The sequence below is a fragment of the Triturus cristatus genome, chromosome 3_2 (genome assembly GCF_964204655.1).
Source record: "Triturus cristatus chromosome 3_2, aTriCri1.1, whole genome shotgun sequence".
NCBI lineage: Eukaryota > Metazoa > Chordata > Amphibia > Caudata > Salamandridae > Triturus > Triturus cristatus.
Window position 1 is genome coordinate 707067334 of NC_140584.1, and position 22605 is coordinate 707089938.

Consider the following 22605-nt stretch of genomic DNA (forward strand, 5'->3'; position numbering starts at 1 on the left):
GGGCTTCGGTACAATTGAACAGGCATTACATTTAAGCCTATTGATGGGAAAATATGTCACAGCAAAGGAAGGAAGACTATATATGGTCTATGTCGACCTTACTGCGGCATTTGACTGTGTTTCCCATTCAAAGCTTTGGTCCGTTCTTACTGAAATGGGCATAGATCCAGCCCTGGTAAATCTCCTTCGTGCATTGTACTCTAACGCATCGTCCAGGGTCCGTTTTGGAACAAAGGGTGAAGTATCCGAGTCCTTTAGGGTGGAACGCGGCGTGAGGCAGGGCTGCGTCTTGGCCCCCTTTCTCTTCTCACTCTACACTAATGGTCTGGAAGTAGAGATGCTGAGAGGGGCCCTTGACCTCCCTCAAACAAAAGATCACCTCATTCCAGCGCTTCTGTATGCGGATGACGCTGTAATTTTAGCGCGTACTCCCCGAGAATTGCAGAAATCCCTAGATAGGTACTCGACGTTTATGGGCACCCTGGATCTGAAAATAAATATAAAAAAAACCTATGTGATGGTGGCAGGAAGGGATATGAAAAGAGGAAAGTCTATTTTCCTAGACAAAGAGAGGCTGGACTCTACAACCCAATACCCGTATCTTGGAGTCATGATTGATGAAAAACTTAATTGGAAAGCGGCTATTGAAGCTCGTAAACACCATCTTATGCGAGCAATAACGGCACTCATAAAATTTTCCCAGAAATTAGGAAAGAGACCACCCGTAGAATTGATTCGCATCTATGTAGCGAAGTGCCATTCAATCGCACTCTACGGGGCAGGCTTGTGGGGGCATAAAAATACGACTGCGCTGCAAGTTGCAGAGAATACCTTCATGAGATTTCTCTTGATGACTTCCAAACGCGCATCCACTTTTTCCTGTCACGCTGAACTTGGTATGGCCCACATTGAGGATTTGGCCAAAATTCAACCCCTCCTCTTGTGGCGCCGTATCTGGACATCATCAAAAGTTCCTTACTAAGGAGATTGCAGCAGACTGTATGTCTCTGGAGCATGCAGGGAAAATTGAGTGGCTGCTTTATGTAAAGAAGTTTTTTATTGATTTGGGTCTGTCTAAATATTATGTTAACCCTGAACTAATGTCCGAGATCTCTAAGAAAGAATTAAAAACAATAGCTCTTTCCTATCTGTAAGAAATGCGGTTAACCAAAGAGATAAGTAAGACATCTGTTCAGCACTCCATAATAGTCGCAACCACAATGTACATTGAACCATACTTGACCTATGTTGATTCCCAATTTGAGCGCTTCTTGTTAACACGTTTTAGACTGAATGTTTTTCACAGGCTCGTAGCATTTCCTAAATGTAACTCATGGAAAGAGGTTCTAGGGGCGTGTCCCTGTGATGAAACTTCGGTTCAAACAACAATGCACACTGCCCTGTTCTGCAAGTTTTACGCTGAGCACCGTAATATATGGCTAATTCCACTATTAAGAACTCTTGGTTTCAGACGATGTCGCCCTGCTATGCTGCACCTACAATTTTTGAATACTGTACTTATCACAAAAACTGTTGTGACATTATTAAAGTGTATTTATCATCACAGAACAAATCTTGGTTAAAATAATCGCTGTTATTTTAAATAATTCTATATACTGAGTTTAATGTGGATGATATGTTTTTTTTTTTTGTATGTACTTTTATGGTTATAACTGTTTCTATATAACCGAATAAAGATTTAATAATAATAATAATAATATAAATAGGGGTGTGCAAAATTTGTGTAATTTCCTTTCAGCAAAATTTTGACAAAATCACACGTAATTATGCAAAATGCAACTCTATTATTCGGTACTATATCTTAGCATGAAAAGCGTCCTCGCTTAAATTTGTAATGAGAGGATGCATTTAAACAAAAGCACTGTGACCAGCTGCTTACATTCTTTTGTTCCAGTGCATTGGGGTAAATTTATAGTGAGAATTGTATGTTAAATGTACATTATTACAGTAAATAGCATGCAATTTCATGAAGTGGTGGTGTAATTTCGGCAATTTTATATAACACGAATAATGCAAAATTCCCCAAATTATGCAGATTACACCTGCACAATTTTAATTTCACAGAGACCTAATAACAAAAGCTGCTGCTATGCAGCTATGGTAAGAGTTCTTACACTATTGCACTGGTACATATGAGCAAGGAAGAAAGTTGTCTGACCCCGCTTGTTATCTGTGCATAGGCAGCCTGTTGCAGATGGGACATAGAATAAAGTGGTTAGGAGCTGTGTAGGCCTTAATATTGTATCTTGAATCCAAAATGAAATATCATATTTATTTTTTACTTAAGTTTAAATCCGTTGTACTTTGCTGTAATTACAGTTTGGGTTAAAACAGTGCAAAATACAATTTTGGATTGTCTCAACATAGAAAAGTGTTTGAATCGACTTTTCCTATATTTAAAAGAGTCCCAAGCACATATAAACCATTAATCTGGCCATATTTGTGCTCCATGAGGTACCTTGGCATTTATGATGTTTCTCAGGGCCAGCCCTAATGAGATTTGGATTTTGAGTTATCCTGCTGGGCCACGTTAATTACTTTGCTATCAAGCTGCCAGTTCAAGGCCTCTACCTAGACAATAGGCCCTTTTGGGTTTTATTAGTCTCCTCTTGGAAGAGGAAAGGGCAGACAGGGTGAGAAATTTGTGTATTCGGATTAGTTGACAAACCCAATTTCTATTCTGAAGAAAATAATTTCGCCACATCACTCTTCTCCCTGCTGTAGCTAATATTTTTTAAAGTTTTGTGTCAGCAAATTGTCCTCTTATTTTGAAAATTATTCAGTACTTGAGCATGCTCAAGTCAGAACACACCCTAACGGTATATTGAATCTGCTCTATCAGCAGTTTTAAAAAACATTTGAATGGCTGCTGAGTGTAATTCTGTGACTGGGTTAAGGGTTGACAGAGAGCTGGGCAGCAAGATGGCTGTCACTGTCATTTGCTGAATCCAGTATTTATCCGTGCCATTGGTCAACTGATGGGCTAAACTACTTTCTGAATATATATCCAGTGGGGAGAGCTTATCATCCAGCTGTTTACTGCCTGCTGGGACAGTGAAAGGAAAGGCAGTGACCACTGCTGCCTATGGCTGGGGCTTGGCAGATGATCCTAGACCTGTGTGGGTTGCCTTGGAGGAGAATGGAGGACCCAAGCTTGGCAGCACTGGCCGACCAGGAGGCTTGTTTCCGCTCCAGGGAGGACCTGGCCTGGCAGTTCAGGTAGGACTGTTTCCATGAGGAGCAGGGTCAAGTCTGATTTGCATATGACTGGGTCCAAACTGGGGTGGCATAGTGAGCAAATAAACGATGGATTACACCCAGATCTCTTGGCTGGGGATGAGTGGCTGAAAAGTTCCAGCACTCCATCCATCATCTTGTTCTGTTTGCTTTATTTGATCTACCACTATTTGCAGCAAAATCTTTGCCGTGAGCCATGAGGCGCACATTCCACCGTCACAGCATAGACCGTCCTCATAGAAGCTACCTTCATCCCCCTGTTGCATGTCTGTTGGCTTTACCTATTCAAGGCACTTGGCCACCTGTTTTCTTACAGAGCAAGGGTGACCAACCGGCCCCCTGTGCTACCCAGAGATTGGACCCCACTTGGTTGTTAGGGACCATGTTAGTCCTCTGTTCATGGGTTTTTCTTAGTCTTTAAAGGAAAGGGAATTTCTTCACTGGGTTGGGGTGTTTGAAATGAAATGGGACAGTTGCTGTTTGTATGTATGTTTTCAGATCTCCTAACCGTAAGCAGTGGAACACGTTTGGGGTCACTCTGTGCTACTCATACTATTATGGTGCTGAGGCAGGGGTCCTGCTCAGGCCCAAGCTTGTATATAATGCTTGGGATACTTTACCATGCAATGTGAGATGATGAGGACAACACAGATGCATTGGAACATAATGGGACTAATGACCCAAGATGGGTGAGACAGGACTTTTCATATTCCTGGAGGCACAATGTTGACATCTGCATGCTGTAAGAAGTTCACCTCATGGAACACACTGAAGGAAGACTACGGGTGTAGTGGATTGGAGAGGTGCATATATCCACATACTTGCATATGTAAAAAAGATTTGCAGTGGAGAGCACTCAACTCCTTTAGTGATAAATATGGATCATTCCTAAGCTCCATGATGTTCTCGGGGGCAAAAAGGTCACTATAGCATGCATGTATGGATACAATACTTATACCCCGACCTGTTTTCAACTATATAGCATAAAGTCCTTTGCACAGGGAACTCGACCATTATTTGGTGGGGGGGAGGGGTGACAGGGGGAATTTGAGGTGGTGTTAAACCCAGACCTACACATATGCCACTCTGCTTGGTGACCCCATCCCTCTGTGGCTATGCAGTTCCACTCAGGTAGGACTGAACATACTCTAATTGATATTTGTTGAGAACAACACCCGCTGCAGATAGAAGGCATTTGTGCCTCTACCTCGATTAGCGCCTTGTTGTGCATTGATTATTGGCTGAATACTTGAGATGTTGCTGCGTGGTCTGGAGATGTCAGGGACCTCACTTGAATGCTGACGCTATTGTTGCCTGAAGCAACAGAATATGCTTTCTCATGGAGGCTTCCTCTGAATGCACGCTATGGGAAGCTTTCAAAGCCTATATCTGCAGTGCTTGCAAGTTGAAACAACTGGGTGTCCTTTGAGCCTTAAGCACATGACTAAACGCTCCGTAGCACTAGCTCCACACACTTGAGCTTCAATACTTTGACATAGGAGAGATGCAATATCTGACTCAGCTCTGCAGTACACTGTCAGAATACAAAGAAACTACTGTAAGGGAAACCCATTACCTCGATATAGAAGCCACTGCACGACAATTGGGCGAGTGAGACAAGGCAGAAAAACCCATGTTCACTACTTTAAAAAAAATTGGAGCATCTCTTATATTACTGACCTAGTAGCAAGAAAGTTAAGACTTGCCCTTCCACATCAGATGTGTGCAGACAATATTACAGTTATATTCTACCCCCTATCAATCCATTATTGACATGCTTCAGGACAGATTTGAAGAGTATGTCTACTCCATTCAGTTTCTCCGGCTGGGGAATGCTCACCGACAATATTTAGATGTTCCATTTGAGGAAGACACTATAGTTCATGTCATACACAGAATACTAGGAGATAAGGCCCCTGGCCTTAATGGACGAACCACACAATTTTATAAGGGTCACCCTAAAATACTGACCTCACATCTACTTGCTATATATGAGGAAGCTATAAGTACTCCCTCCCAATAATCATATGAGACACCTTAATTGTCACCATCTCATGCATGCCTAACAAGCCTTCAAATCTGTGTGATTCATCCTAGCCCGTATCTTTGATCAACACTGATATTAACATCTTGGCCAGTGTCCTTGCAAGTACTTCCAATACTCCCGGACATTGCAAACCTGATCAGTCGGGATTTTTGCCAGGACCAGCCACGGCCTGTGCAGGTAAGAGAAGTGAGGCCACGTTGGGGGGGATTTCGATAGACTATGATGAGGGAAAATGTATTATTTATTTAATTTTCCCTTGTCATAGTCTGTCGACACCCCCTCACCTGGCCCCACCTCTCTTACCTGCACGGGCCGCAGCTGGCCAGGACGCTTAACCTCTCATCTCCAGACATTGTCTTTGCTTCTGACGATACTGCCAGAACTTCAGGCAGTGACAAGTTTTTTAGATGCAAGGAAGGTTTTGATTCACTGAACTGGCCATGCCTGTTTGCCCAATGTCAGACTTGGCATCCTTAGTGTGGTTCTACCCTAACCTTCTGCCTTCAATCCTCCTGTTTTTATGACTTAGTTTTTGCTGCCTTTTGGACTCTGCAAATTTACTACTGCTAACCAGTGAGAAGTGCTTGTGCTCGCTCCTTAAAACATGGTAGAACTGACTTACACCCATTTGGCCTATTTAATTAACTTGTAAGTCCCTAGTAAAGTGGTACTACATTAGACCAGGGCCTGAAATTAAATGCTACTAGTGGGCCTGCAGCACCTATTGTGCCACCAACTTAAGTAGCCCTTTAAACATGTGTCAGACCACTCATTGCAGCCTGTGTGCTCAGTTTTATATTGCCATTTTGACCTGACAAAATAAACATTTTGCTAGGCCAACCATCCATTTTAATGCATATACGTCACCCTTAGGGTAGGCCCAGAACAGCTCAGAGGGCAGGGTGCAGTGTATTTAAAAAGTAGGACATGTACTTCTAAGCCTTACATGTACTGGAAGTGAAAAACTCCCACATTCTTTTTCACTACTGCAAGGCCTACCTCTCTCATAGGATAACATTGACGTTACCTCAATGCATTTAATAAGCTGTAACCTCCAATTGGGAGAAGGCGGGAGTCTCTGGATGTAGGAAGACGAGAAAACAAAGAATCACGGAAACTATTCTTTGATGCTAAGCATGATCCCGAACTAATCGCACCACTTGCGGCAAGGCAATGTCCATCAAGCGGTGAAGAAGAATGGTTGTGGTCAGTGGCGGCTCCTCGAGGGAGTGCTGCGGGGCGGTGGGTGGCGCTGGGGCAGGGGCAGGGTGAGGGGTAGTAAACTCCGACATACGGGCAAACGGAGTTTAGTAAATAGATAAATAAATAAAACTAATTATATTGCGCGCGCTACAACTCCATGCAGGGAGAGGTTGTTCCAGGTCCTAGCTGACAGGTGGGAGCAGCCTCCGCTGTTTCGCCTGCTGATGCGTTGGGTGGCTGCTAGGGAGAGGGATCCAAAATGGAGTTCTCTTGTGGGTTTGTGGAAATTCACTCATTTGATGAGGTACACCGGTCCTTCGTTGTGTAGTGCCTTGTAAGCGTGGGTGAGCAGTTCTAACTGGCATCTCTTTGCAACTGGTAGGCAATGGAGTTTCCTGAGGTTAGGTGTGTCTTGGGGGGTTGAGGATGAGTCTGGCTGCTGTGTTCTGGATGGTCTTGAGTTTCCTCATGAGTTGGGCTATGATTCCATGTAGAGGGATGTTAGAAATTGGGGTCTCTAGTTGGCAATGGCTTCCACCTTTGTCCAAGTAAGGACTCTTCTTCCTAGTCAGCGTAAGGGGGATACACTTCTAAAATAACCCCTGCTTACCCCCTTGGTAGCTAGGCACGAGCAGACACTACAAATTGACACCACACCAGTTTAGAAAAATAAGCAATTCTTTATCTAAACCAAACAAGACAAAAAACAACAAAAAATAAACAATACAGTTCCTTAAAAATATGCAGTTTACAAGAAAACCTTCAAATTGTAGAAAATATCCACAAAATACAATTCCTCCGAGTCGATAGCTCCGTCCGAGGCTACCGCGAAACTGTAAATGACAGTGTCTAACAATTCCAGCCGACCATGCCGGTGCGGGTCGGCTAAAGCACCGACAGACTCGAAAACAGTACCTTTCTCATTGCGGCTGACACATGGGTGCGAGTCGTTCGGGGCAACTGTTGCGGTTGCTTGCAAAGATGGAAGCGGTGCGGTGGGTGGTGCCCTCACGTTGTGGGTTGCAGTGCAGCGGTTCGGTGACAATCGTCCAGGCAGCGTCTGTGAGATCAAGGCTTATGGTGCGGGGTGAGGTGGTGTTCGATGCAATGCTGTCAGGCTGCGGTGCAGCAATAGTGACGGTGACGTCCAGGCCAGACCTGGTGAGATGAGGTGGTGCGGAGTGCGGTGCCCACAGGACGCGGTGCAAGCAGCGGCTTGGTGACGAATGTCCAGATGGCATCCGTGAGACCATAGGTGCGGTGCAAAGAGTGGCGGGGCCTTCAGGACATGGAATCCTGCACAGACTCGATGACAGAGTCAGTTGCCCTTTTCTTCTACGGCGACTGAAACCAGCGGTGCCAGAGACGGTACCCAGAAGGGTGGTGAGGTCTTTGCTGTACCTGAGACCTCTTGAACAGGGGACAAACTCCACTTCCAACCCCTTGTAGATACTTTCTCAAGCAGGCTACACACACAGTTGCTGTCCTTGGCAGAAACAGCTACTGCAGGCCAGCCCCAGACAGCACACTGCAAAGGGGCAGTATTCCTCCTCTAGTTTCTTCCAGCTCTTCTTGGCAGAGGTTCCTCTTGAAGTCCAAAAGTGATCTAAAGTTCTGGGGTATCATTTGATAAAGAATGAATTACATATTCTGTAGTGCAAGATGTCATTTTCATCAGATGTCGTCCATCAGTGCAATATAACAATGAATATGAGATGTTATCCTTAAACAGCCACCATGAAATGCTGATGCAGAATACAGAGGCCTGATGGAAAAACACAATTTACTACTAATGTGTTAATTCTGGTGAAATCGTGTCAATAGAAGCACCAAACTTTCTAGCACTTTGATCCTTTTGATATTGTTCTATTGATCTCCAAAAAATGGCTACGATGTGAAATATTGATCTTAACGTGCCTTTTCTGCTTTCAGAATTTCCCTATACTTCAACTCATGATGCTGCTCTATTGTAATGTGAAATCCATAAAGAAATATATGATGTACAACAGATCCAATGAAATTACATAATGAATGACTTTTTTATATACAGGAATGAGAAAGATAATCAAAGAAACTTAAGAAGGAATTGATTCCATCAAAACACTTAAGAATAACAATAATAATAATAATAATAATAACAATACTATAGTTTCTTCTTCTTCTTCTTCTTCTTCTTCTTCTTCTTCTTCTTCTTCTTCTTCTTAATATTATTATTATCATTATTTCCCGGTGCTTCACGACCTGTACTATTATAACTTAGGGTATGTCTTATTGTTTGTTTTATTGTATTTCTATTTGTCATTTGTTTATTTGTTATTACTCAATAAAAATGACTTTTAATAAAAAAAACACTTAAGAATAACAAATGAGTGAATGAAGCATTGTATTGTTTGTTTTATTGTATTAATTGTATTTCTATTTGTCATTTGTTTCATTTGTTATTACTCAATAAAAATGACTTGAAATAAAAAAAACACTTAAGAATAACAAATGAGTGAATGAAGCATTGTATTGTGATTTTAAATAGACATATGAAATGTTTATAGGAATAGTGCATTACATATATTGTGATAATAGTAAGTCAAATGCACTGGGAGTGCGCAAAAGTATCTTGAAGAAAAACCATATCGAGTTTTATGATGCATGGGCTCTGTTGTTGATATACTTATAAGATCATACCAGCAAATGTTAAGGACAAGTTAACTTTGAAAAGATTACAAATAAATACATAAAAAATGCAAATCGAAAAATTATTTAGGTGTACAATTGGAGTAGACCTACACAGTAATAGGTGCTGGTTACATGACAAAAAGTGGAGGGTCGGGTTATTAGGAATGCATTAAATCAATGACACTCTAATTATAGTGGATGGCACATCCATCACTTTTTGGCAGATGTCCTAAACCCGCCCAACCTTAAATATTGATGTTAGTCATAACATACATTTGAGAATCGTCATGGAAAGTTCAGGAACAAATACTTAAAATAAATGTGGTTCAATGCTGTAAGAAGATATGCCATGGGGAATTGCACTTTCTGGACTGCCTGTAACAAGGAAGGTTTTTATAAACAGTTTTAGGGAAATCTGTCCTGACAACTGAACCATTGCTTACATAATGATCTAATTGTGGTGGGAGTGGTGTTCTTGCTAGAATCCTGGGAGTCACACTTGCATGGCATATCTAAAAAATCCTGGGATATTCTTTTAGTGCCCTTTCAGAGTCTATTGCTTTTTACCAAATATATTAATGCTGTAAAATGCATTGCTTAACTCAATTTTTAAAAAACGTTTCTCAAGGGTGATCCTCCCAAACCCTCTTTGTAGAAGGTGCATTCAAATTTGGTGCATCCCATTTGCGACAACCTGTTTCCTGGGGTACCAGTACAGTCAGTGGTTCCTTGCTTCAGGTGCACCAAATGAAGTTGTTTGTCTCTGGTGTAGTGGGGCCATAGTAATATCGACCCCAAACTGGGTAACACAGTACTACTCTCCAGCACTTGACTCAAACAAAGAGGTGAGCCAGAGCAGTCCAAAGCTTACTCAAGGAGTTGAGGTAGATTACATGTTCAGAATACTGCTTACACAATAATGCTTTATACATAAAGGGGTAAACCCAATGGTACTGAGACCTGGGTAGCTATCAGTACAATATAAAGTGATCCCAGCCAACAGTATTTAGACAACACATAAAAACACAAAATGAACAACACTGTATGACAATGATAGACAGCAAGTGTTATTTATTCACACTGCTTCATTCAAAAAATACATTAATACGTATAACAATGTTTAATTTCATACATGCTAAGTGCCCAGAAGGACAGTGAAAGAAGAAGGAAAGGAGGTGGGTGATTTTCGTGAGGATAAAAAAGTGTAAAGGAAATTGTGTCCGCAAATAATGCCAAGTTCAAATGACCAAGGTAATCAATTATGGCCTAATTATTTCGCCAAAAATACATATAATGTTCATATAAATCAGTGGCTAGACCATCCAAAGGGAACACAGTAACAGAGTCTCTGTTATTCCAAAAGGCTAGCACAAGAGAAAGAGTGTCGTTTAACACATTACACGGGGGTCTTCCTCAGGACTGTGATAAGGGAAAGGGCACCATAATGAGTCCTGCAATGAGGACTATGAAGTAAACGAATCAGGCGCACTGGCTCCAAAGGCTAGAGAGCGACATCAACACGCACAACGTGGAAAGCTTCTAGTGTCTCCCTTCCAAATCTTAACCATATTATTAATCAAATTCCTGCCCAAATTCGTCGGCTAGGAACCATCCAGTATCCAATTCTGCTATATGGTGATTTAAGGCGCACCGGGCACCATATTGCTCACCGGCGATCACACAAGACTCAAAAATAGCGGTGCTGATTCTTACAAAGGCAGCGCTAGGAAAGACGCAGAATAAAACCCCCGGTCACAGAGGGCACATTGAAGGCGCGCGTGTGAAAGGTGAGGAAAAATCTTCCTTCTGTAGAAATCTGCCAATTATGTGCCCCAGTGCGAGTGACCTGTATAATTCCCTTATGTGTCATAACGCCTGTTAGTGCACATTGCAGTATTATGAGTTGCGATTTTATCGCACTCTGGAAATACTGGGTGTAATGGCACATTCCTTAGATAAAAACCTGGTGAAAAATTTCAGGGGAAATATGCCCAGAAAATACAAGGATGTGTGGTTTTGGTGTGTTTAGCACGAACATCTGCACGTAATGCAATTGTTTTCTGGCAGAACCAATAGGCTATATTGCCACACACAATAACATCCAAATACGTTGTTATTAGATTTTTTTTGTGTGCGATAATTACCTCACAGAATTACGAGTGCATTCGTAATGAGGCCCTTGGTGTGTAACTCAAGCTAAATCCACTTGTATCCACCACAAATTGAAAATGGAGAATGTTCGGTAAATGTTTATGTATTCTTTATCTTTTCTAGCACCCCACATATTTCTGTTAAATAAATGCCATTTTGTCTGCCTCGGAAATATTCAATATCCCTCTCTTTTTGGTCCATATTTCCGATAAAACATATATTTCAATTCAGTTCTATGTATGAGAGAATAACGTGTGTATAAATGTGAAATACTCAACACATTAATGGTTTTGGTTTTAAGGGAAAAACGTAACATGAAAACGAAGTTGCAGAAAGTGACAAAGATTAAAATGTGTTATTGCTTCTCTCACTAATCTACGTAGGTAGAGACAAGATAAGGTTTAGTTTTGAAAAATTAAAAGTCACCTTGCTTGCTATAGTTCGTGATTCTGCTAACGGCGAGTATGTTCAGGAGTGGAGAGTGTGATTGTATGAAACCTGCTGCAGATGGTTTCCGTGGAGATCGCCTTACTGGGTCGTTCTGAGTTATGAGACAAACAACAACCTGACAGTGGCCCACTATACATAGAATAATTGATGCTTTTGTGACATATCGTCCCCCGTGGAATGAACCGAGAACCCTCCCCACCTTCTCGCTATCATATAACTCATTCCACACTAGAGAGCAAAAAGAAGTCGGTCTGAATCCACTGCCAGAGGTTTGTCAGCTCGCTCACTTTCACAGAGACCCCTAAGTCATACGCACTGTACTTCACAACAAAGCTGCAGTTTAAAAGGCAGCATACTGTGAAGAATTAAAATATCTAATTTACCAGGCGAGCAACTGCAAATAACACATTTTGAGACAAACGCAATCTTAATGAAAGGTGACGTGTCGTAGAATGTTTTCTGTCTCATCTTATGCTAAAAACAAATTATCTCAGGGAGCCGTAGAAGGACGCAGTGATTGCAATAACAAATTCATATCCTGGGCTGTTAGGTTTGTTTTCCTGTTTGCTTGTAGAAACGACATGTGGCTTTGCTGCTTTAATATAAGGTATTTTGTTTCAGGGAATTGGACAGGTTGTAGTCATGCCTGGGCTCGCACAGCTCCCAATTCATATCTTATAGGAGATGCCTCTTCTTGTTTGAAGGTCAGTGTTTAGTTTGTTGAGTATGGGGGCCAGAAAAAAGGTGTAAATGTAAAAAGATGGGTTTTTTTACAAACTTTATTGCAGTTTATTGGTAATAGACAGGCACATTTTGCAGTTAATACGAATCGACATTATACATTACAGCACAAAATATTGCGATTCCATAATTTTGAGCTTTTTAGTGTAATTCATAGTATGTGCATTAATTACCTGCAATTTCAAACAATCCCTTCCCTTCTCTCCCCCTTTTAACAATACGTCGTCACCTAAAAGTTTATTTATAAGATGAGGGCATGATGTACAAAGAATAATGGATCAATATTGGCACAGATGTACGAAGCCATTCAGCATTACTTAACTGGCCAAATCGCTATTTTGACCCTTTAAAAATGCTGAATGGCTTTTCCGCAAATAGGGATTACCTGTTTGTGATTCCTGAAGCATATGTACAAAGCATTTCCTAAATGCGTCTTGGCCATTTAGGAAATGCAATTATCATCGACTTCAAGTCGATGGTAACGATGTGCAAAATAAAAAAAAAACATTTTTTTATTGTGACATGAAGAGCACATTTGCCCCAAGGGCATATGCACACTTACGTATGCACTTGGAAATTTGCAGTGCCTCCAGGGGTGCCTTGAGCCCAGAGGCACCCTTGACATTGCATTTCTTAAATTGCTATTCCTATTAGGAAATTACAATTTAGGAAATGCAAACCATTTCCTATTTCCACCATTTGCAGGAACGCAATGGCATTTCCTATTTGCGATTCCCTAATTGTGATGCCTAATCTGTAGGAATCACTATTAGGGAATCACCCATTTTTTACATATCCTTTTGCATTTCTTGAATAACCAAGGGGCAAGATTTTCACATTGCCACTTTTGCTTTGTCCCAGTTAAGAGGAGTGAATGAGCCCCTCATAAATTCTTTGTGCATCTTCCCAACCCATTCCACCCTTCTTTCCATAAGAATGTAAGAGTATATATTATCCTGGCACCTGATGTTCCAGTGGATCCAATGGGGGCTTTTAGGGCCAGATGTACGACCACAAGGTTTAGCGACTCACAAATTGCTCTAAAATGCGACTCACAAATTGCAAGTTGCTAAATTTAATGTACAAATGACTCGCAGCGCAAAATTGCGATGATGCAAATTGCGACACGCTAAAAGCTCGCAGATAACGCGGTTGAAGGCATGCATTTTGCAGGCGCAAATAGCGCACACGGCTGAAAGCATGAATTTTGCATGCACAAATAGCGAGTTTGGCAAAAATGGGAAAAAAACACTTCATTGTAAAGCAGAAGGACCCCAAACCAGGAAGTGGTGTCCCTGGAGAATCCTGAACAAAATTCAAAGCACATAGCAAGGTGCAGCAGCTCAGTACAACACAGATAGCCAAAGAGAGAACAGCAAAGTAAGATGGCCAGCCAGTCAAGTGAGAAAGAAGGCAAAAAGAGGCTATGCAAACTAAAGTTGTCTGAAAAGGTAGTGGACATTATTCTCGAAGAGTGCTGCAACAACTACGAGCAGCTGTTTGGTAGGAGTTTGCATACTGTCCCAGAATCTGACAAAAGAAAGATATGGCGTGACATGAAGCTGCATGTAAATGCCCTTGGTGTGGCTGACTGGTCACTTGAGGACATAAAGAAGAGGTGGTATGACCTGTGCTCCAGGGCCAAGGAGAGGGTGGATGCACGGCTGCGTGATGCACAAGGACAGGAGGTGGCCCATCCAGTCTATCGGAAGCCTCAGCAGCAGAGGCAATTGTGGAAGCCTACCCTGAGACCCCGGCAGTAGTGGGATTTGGAAGCTTCAACACAAATCTCAACCTCCACCACCCCAGGTAAGTGAGAAATGAATGCCATAATATGTCACACTCAAGCCAGCTCCCCACATGCATGCCCCACACACAGACCCAACTGCATCTACATGCTCTGTCTACACGATTAAAAAGTCATAATTGGTGCATCATGGGAAATGTAGTATGTGACACAAACATTGCAGTTAAGGACTGACATGAGTTGTGAACAGAGTACCACTACAGAGACAGTGATTCAGAACATTTCCTTTATTTTCCCTTTTGTAACTTAGATATACCTCTGGGAGGAGAGTCAAGGGGATATGTGACAGATGCTGAGCAGGAGCAGGGCCAGATGGATGAAGGGCAGGATGAGCCAGGTTGTTCCAATACATTGGGCAGTGCTTGACACAACAGCCTCACAGCAGCAAGCAACATCCCAGCACACTCTGGGCACAAGGATCCGGGTACACCGTCCAACCCAGCTATCAGGAAGGCAGCATCAAGCTCCCACCCACACCAGAGCAGTCAGTCAGTCCGCGTTTGCTGGCCTTGAGGATTCTATGTTGAAGGGTCAGCACCTGCAAAAAAAACAGATCAGGATGATCAGTACGAAGTTGAGCAGGGGTTCGCAAACATAACACAACAAGTGGCTCACAATCAGGCATGTATTGAGGGCAAACTTGATGCCCTGACTGGAGCAATTGTGCAGCTGTACACAGAGCTGGAAGAAGACAGAGTGCAGCACAGGATAATGGAGCACGGCACGGCACACAAAATGCACTCCATGAGCTGGGCAATTGTTCGGATGGCAACGGCCACAAGTCAGCACACTAAGCGCACCCTGGCCCTGCAGGTCGGAATGGGCCACTACAGTGGTAACGTAGCAAGGGGCCTGCAACAAATCACTACTGCAGTTGAGGCTATACAGACCAACATGGTAGCCACCGGAGGAGCCACAGACATAGCTGACAGCGAAGTGTCCAGCCACAGCAGTGTTTCTACTCCAGATGTACCAATGCAGCGGTGAAGCAGCAGTCAGCATTCTATGCTGCCACGTGCCGGATCCCCAAATGCTGGACATAGGGGCAAAAAATTATTATATTTGCTGAGATGGTCATTTCCCTTTTTTGTGTGGTGAAGTGACCACATTACATTTACAGTTACAGTTGTTTGTGTTGTCTGAGATGGACAGGTTGTTTAATATTCTACATTGGAATGCCCTTCAAGTAAAGGGAAATTTAAATACACAGATTAACTGTTTCTTGTGTAGTTTATTGTGCCAATACTGTGAATGGTAATGACATACCTTTAAAAGTAATGTCTGCCTATGTGGTCCCTGTGCCTTCTCTCCTCTGCGGCTGAGCTTCACACGCTTGGCTGGTGGGCTGGTGGGGCAAGCTCTTCATCCCCCAAGTCTGAATCTGAAACATCTATGGGCAAGCCACGCCTGCATGCAATGTTGTGGAGTATAGCACAGCTTTACCACAACTTTTCAGACTGTCTCAGGCATATACTGCAAGGCCCCGCCACTCTTGTGTCGACACCTGAATCATCATTTTGGTAGGCCAAATGTGCGCTGGATGACTGGCCTGGTGCGTCTGTGTGCCCTGTTGTATTGCCTTTCGGGTGCATTGGAGGATCCAGGTACGCAAGGCATACGCACTGTTACCTGCGAGGAGATACAAGAAGTTGAGACAACATGCAGACAGACATTTATGTGCGAACTACATCTCACTGTGGGCGTGGGGAGTAGGTATCCTTCACCAAAGTCACCTCTTTCTAATTTCTGGTATATGCCACTGTGTCTGAAGATGTATGAGTCATGGGTGCTTCCTGGAAATTTGGCAACAATGTCTGTGATGATGTGGTTTGTGTCACAGACAACTTGAACGTTGAGTGAATGTGTGCTTTTCCTATTACAGAATATATATTCTATGCGGAGGGTGGAAATATGAGCACATGGGTCCCATATATGCACAATATAACCTGTGGGAACCTTGCTATTCTATAAAATAGCATTTTGGTTTTTTCAAGTTCCTCATCATTCCATGGCATATCGATGTATTGATGGATGTGGTGTAGCAGGGCATGTAGGAAATTGTGGAAGAAATGAGAACACGCACTCTGTGACACACCTCCAGCCACTGCAATTACATCTTGGTAGCTACCAGTGGCCAATAGGTGGAGGGAGCACAAAACCTGCACATGTGTTGGGATTGCATTGCTGCGCTGGGTTCTGCTTTCCAAAAGTGGCTTCAGGGTGGCTATGAGGTCTAGGATGACAGTGCGACTCAGCCTGTACTGTTCATATATCTCTTCCACCGTCTTCTCAAACAATGTCAGCCTGACTCTGAAAATCCTCTGCTGTCTCTGCCTCCACTGCTGAGCAGCAAGTATACGCATCCTACTCGCTATCACATACAGGGCTGCCATTTTGGAAAAGTTATGGTGTATTCTGGGACTGTTTTTATAGTTTGGGACTGGTTACCACCTGTTTCAGGTTAGTGGTAATGGGCCGTTTTGCGCATAGTCACAATTTGCGACTGCTCCCTACATAATATTTTGCGACTTGCTATTTGTGACTCACAATTTGGTATATTGAAAAAGCACTCGCATTTTCTGCAACTTAGTATTCAGTCGCAGCGCAATTTTTTTTTTTGCGAGTGCATTCCGTACATTGCGTACAGCCATTTGTGCATGCGCAAATCAATTTGCGACCGATTTTGCGCATGCAAAATGGTCGTACATCTGCCCAATATTGAGTAAATCCACAGTGGATGCACTCACTCCAGAGCATAACACTGGAACATAGGGACATTCTGCTGGTAGAAGGTAACATCTTGAGTCACTCTCAGGAGCAATCCATACTTGCTTATAGGATGAATGGGATTTAGCCGAGTTTCATAGCCCTCAACTTGTGTACCAAGCTCCTTGAGCCAGTGGCGTAACGATAAGTGAGGGGGCCCCCCTGCAAGGTATGTGGGGGGGCCCCTCCGGACTCTATCCAGAGCTCCCTGGCCGAAGTGCAGTGCTGATGGGCCCCCCGGAGCTTGGGGGCCCCCCCGCACTGCGGGGGATGCGGAGGCCTGTGTTACGCCCCTGCCTTGAGCACCCTCCTATAATTGGTGTTAAGCATTACTGAACAAGGCACAGGGGTTCCACCAGACACACATATGGGCAACTCCCCTTTACCCCCCATCCGGTAGCTGGGATTCCTGGGCAGAGCTTAAAGAGTTCTGCCCGATTATGGTGTCAACCCCTATAGTAACACCTTGTGCTAGTCTAACATCCAGTTCACATAATTTTGCCTCAATGCATCCCAGACGTTCATTCAGCCCCAGTAACTTAGAATCAACAGCCTCCTTACTGTTAAAAAAATATATCAGGTTTTGGGTTCCTCTGGTGTGTGGGCTTAACCAAACTAGTTGCTTGTTAAAAGTGTAGGCCCTCACTACCGTTTGATGCGCGGAGGGGAGGTTTGTTTAGTGGCCTGTGTATTGGGGGTAGGAACACATTTAGCAGTAGAACACCCCTCAACATGTTCTTGGGCAGATAGACTAATTAAGGCTATACAGTCATTAGACAAAGTGGCTCATGATAACCATTTTTCAGCAATAAGAATTTATTTATGTAAGGCCCCCACAGCCTTTTCAGTATACCTGCCAGGAGTACCAGTCTTTTTCACAGCAGTCCCCTCGATTTTGGGACCTAACTTGTGTTTAACCATCCTAAAAAATGAGCATCGAACAGCTGTTCAGGAAAAGTAAGGTTGGCACAAAGAAGAATGAATTGCCCACTACTGGCCAAACAACATATGACAGAGAATTAAGAAACACTTAAGGGGCAGTCCCATTAACAAGCACAGTCCCTTTGAGCAGTAAAGCCTATAGAGTGGCCCAGCCCAGCCTCCTCCGGGCTCCTCTAGGTATGGATTGGCCCGCTCTTCCACTCGACTTCACTCAGGTGGTGCCCGCGCATGTCCCACACTGCGGGAAAGCATGTTGCACTTTAAAGTAGTTGCAGAATGCATTGGTGTCTGGGGCTGGAAGTCCCCCAATCGGCGCCCAACAGACTTTATGTTCCCCTGCTGCGGGAAAGCAAATGGTGCTTTATAGTGCTTGTGGGATGCATTGGGGCCTCCTGACATGGTGATTACTGGAGCAGATAGTCCCCCGAAGGCCCCAACAGACTTTGTGTTCTCTCGCTGTGGAAGAGCGTGTGGCACTTTATAGCGCTTGCTGGATGCATCAGCGTCTCTTAGTGAGGTGAATGCTGGGGCTGGTAGTTCGCCTAGCGGCCTCCAACAGACTTTGTGTTCTCTAACCAAAAAAATATGAACTTTTGGCAAGTTTTGTGCAAATGAGTTGAAAGGCGCAAAAGCATTTAGCAAAACCAACAAAAAAATTCAATACAATTTCAGACCTAACCATAGCTGAACAGGTGCCATTGCCACCTGTATAATGTTTCCCAAGCAGAGTAGTTGTTACATCCAAGTATGTGAGCCAAAGACATAGCAGGGATGGATGGAAAGTTCAAATGAACAGGAGACAATTAAAATATCCATCTTGTCCATGTTTAGTTTTTGTGTCTCATCCAGTTTACCAATGTGGTCATGCGCCTTTGCCTGCTCTTAAGTGACAAGAGATAGTAGAACTTGGGTATGTGTCAGCATTGCTCTTGAATTTTGAGCAAAAAGATTGAACCAGTAGTGCCAAAGGCAGAGCATAGACATTAAAATGATGTGGTCGAATAACGCGTTAAAAGGGCTGCAGAAGGACAAGTGTTGCAGAAAATACATTCAGGCTTGGCAAGGGAATTCACAACTTTTAAAAACCTCCCTGGTCAAGTTTTTACCATTGACAATTTTGTTAGCATAAAAGTTGCCTTTGGTGGCAGAGGGCCTGATTCACAAACCACTCTTCTGAGTTAATTTACACTTATGAGTACTTTTTTCGAATTTTCGATATTTACAGACAGCATTTTTTTAGTAGCTTACACGTTTGTAGTAACTTACGCTTTTGCAGAAATACTAAATAATAACTATTCAATAATTTTACATATTTTTAAACATTCATTTATATTTATTTAGATTTGTAACTATTTTTAAAAATGTAATTTATTTTAGCATTATTTCCTATGGGGTTTTATTTTAAGTCCTTACCTCCATTATTTTCAATGGGAGGGTGTTGCAGTAACACTTGTTGGCCATGTTAGAGAAGAGGTTGCAGTTTTTGAATACCAAAAAGTAGAAAACTCAAAACTGTAAACGTACTTAAAAGTGCAAATTACCTTTATGATTCAGGCCCTTACTGCGCAAAGTCTTTTAAGGCAGGTTTTAGGATCAGTTTATTTTCAGGGAGATATTCACAGGGCCCATAAACAGAATCTCATATGTAGGAACAATAGATTTTGGTGAATCCAATCTTGGATACTTGCAGGTGTGGGTTTGGTTGGATGTCAGAGCTTTTGTGCAGCTTGAAATTATGTGGTTAATCATCACCATAAAAAATAAAATAGATATTAAATCCACTGTCCCAGATTCAATGATCAGAGCCAATGGTTGTGCATACGTTGAATAGGGTTGTGAGAGTGCATATCCATTTGGGTTTTCAGAGGTGATAAACGTAATTTTGCAAAAAATGCTTTCAAGCCTGGCCTGTTGTGCTTCCCTACTGAAGAAAGATGTAAACCAAATCAGAACAGTTCCTCCAGTATGGTTTAGGAAGATCAACCATGTTGTATGCAGCTGTAAGATGCCATGTCAGAGACTGATGTCAAATTGACAGTCATTAAGGATACACTGGTTCTCCCGCTAAGAAGAAAGTTACCTCATGACTATGGGGCCTAGACATCATAGGTAATAGGCAACTGCATGAGATATAGTCATATAATGCCACTGAGAGTTTCTTGTGACTGGTGTTCAACCAGGAGTTTCCTTTTCAAGGGCTCTGAATAGGTTTTCTGAACCTGTAAAAAACATTTTGAAACCATCATATATTAAGTCCTCCCACTGTTTGACATTGTCCCTTTGATACCAACACTTTAACTGAGGGCCTCAGGAGGTCAGTGCACCCCTTCATGTTTGTTGCACTCAGCCCACTGTTGGAAGGCGAGAAGTGGAGCATGAGCAGTACATGCCCCAGTGATGTGTAATTTCAAAACAAGGGAAACCTCACAATTTTCAAGAACGTGGGGTAGTGAAGAGTATTGGACAATGAATGGTTCATTGGGGCCCGTTGGTCCTTTATATGTATCTAAAAAGTCAAGCTTTTTACAAAAAAAATATCATTTTGTATTTTAACATTTGAGCCCGAATACAACAAAATAGTTAGAAAGGCAAGTAGGGTGCAGGACAACATATAGTGATTTTGATGCAATTGTTTTATTCACTGTAGCATATGATCTCGTTTTAGTTTTTTATCTATTTTTTTTTAAGATGAGCTATCACGATGCAGTGCTCCCAAGAAAAGTGGGATAAAAGTGTTCTAGTGGGTGAAAAACATTGAAACATGCATCCTTCTTAAAAAAAAAAAACCAGTAAGCTCCTATTGCTAATTTTATATAATGAAATAAGGAATTAGGAAGGTCGACGGTGTTTTGATCACATTCAGTTGAAATCATCATCTAGACAGGTGGGTGAGCACCTAGGGGCTCATTTATGAGCCCCTGCGTCACTTTTTGTGACGCACCAGTGGCGTAAAACATGCGCCATGTTGTGCCATATTTACGAAGTGACGCATCTAGGTAGATGCGTCACTTCGTAACCCCTGTGCTACATTATACCTGCGCCAGGTATAATGTATGCAGGGTGGGCGTACCCCCGCAAGAAAGGGTCGTAGGAGTGGGGCAGCGAAATCTATGAAATTTTGCTGCGCCACTTCTAGGACGCCAATGCGTCAAAACCTTACACCTGCCTCATGGCAGACGTAAGGGTGACGCAGGCCCCTTAACATGGGGCTTGCCCCATGTGAAAGGAACATTGCTGGAGTTGCGTCAGGCTTCCGACACAACTCCAGCAATGTGCCACTTTTTGCGCCGACAGATACGTCAGTTATACTGACGTATCTGTCCTTCCTTGCGACATGATGCATCATATTGTAAATATGACGCATCATTGGTGTCGCAAGGAGGGCGCACTGAGAAGTGACGCATCGCTGCTTTCACGCAGCGATGCGTCACTTTTCATAAATGAGGCCCTTAGTATCTTTGAAAAGGGCTAGAGCAGCAGTCTATCTGAATCACAAAGGGGGTGTGAAAGCCTCTCATGTGTAGGATGCGCCCCTAAAGAAAAAGCGTCACGGTCAGCTCGATATTCGAATATTGTAGTTAGTGAGCTGAACCGATCTCAGTCTCTGGATTCAAGAATCGCTGTTTTTTAATTGCGTTGTAGGTCGCAGTATGTGATAGGGGACCCTTGGTGCGATGCATTCAAGTTGCGGAATAAATCCAGTGCTTAATTTGTAAAATATTAATGGCCAGGGCTCTGACCAGGAGGCCACTGCAGCTTGCACCACCCATCGCCCTTGACATCGCTGCCAAAACAACTACTAACCATCTCTCTCGTATGTAAATGTGACAGTTCAGATTATTTCAGGTCCCCAAAGCTAAAGGAATGCCTGGGGAGGCAGGTATTAGTAATTTTTAATGTGTATTCTTTTCTTAAACAACCGTTGTTCTGCTCATCTTTAACCCCTTCGCTGCGGCGCGAATTCCGCCGCAGCGCTGGGGGGGGTGAGGGGTGAGCGCAGCGCCGCCATGCTCCTGACGGAACCACGCCGTCATGAGTCACGGGCGAGCTGTGCTCATGATGGCGTGGTTCCGTCACGACTCCGCCCACTCTCTATTTCGCCCGCACAGGCGGGGAATTAGTGCCGCGTGGGAGGAGCGGCCGCCAACGGCCGCAGCATGACGGAACCACGCCGTCATGAGCACACGCCGCGCGTGGCTCATGACGGCGTGGTTCCGTCATGAGCACACAAGGGGTTAAATTAGATGAGCGGTGCCACCACGTGATAGACTGTTCCAAGTATGGTGTTGACAATTAGGTACCGGTGCCGAGCACCAGAAACCAATTAAGTGCTGGTGCTGAGCACCGAAAAGCACCTGCTCAAATTAAGCACTGATTAAATCACTAGTTTAGATAACGATTCTTTGCTGTATGGTCGATTTCCTTACTCAGGTCGGGCAGTCGCTCCGACGACTCAGGGTGAATCAACACCGTCTTGTGCAAGCTACAGTGCTCAGCCTCCTGCCTGCAGCTTCTCCTGCTTTCATTCCACTCTTCCTCAAATGGCAACAGAATTAATGGGGTCACTAAT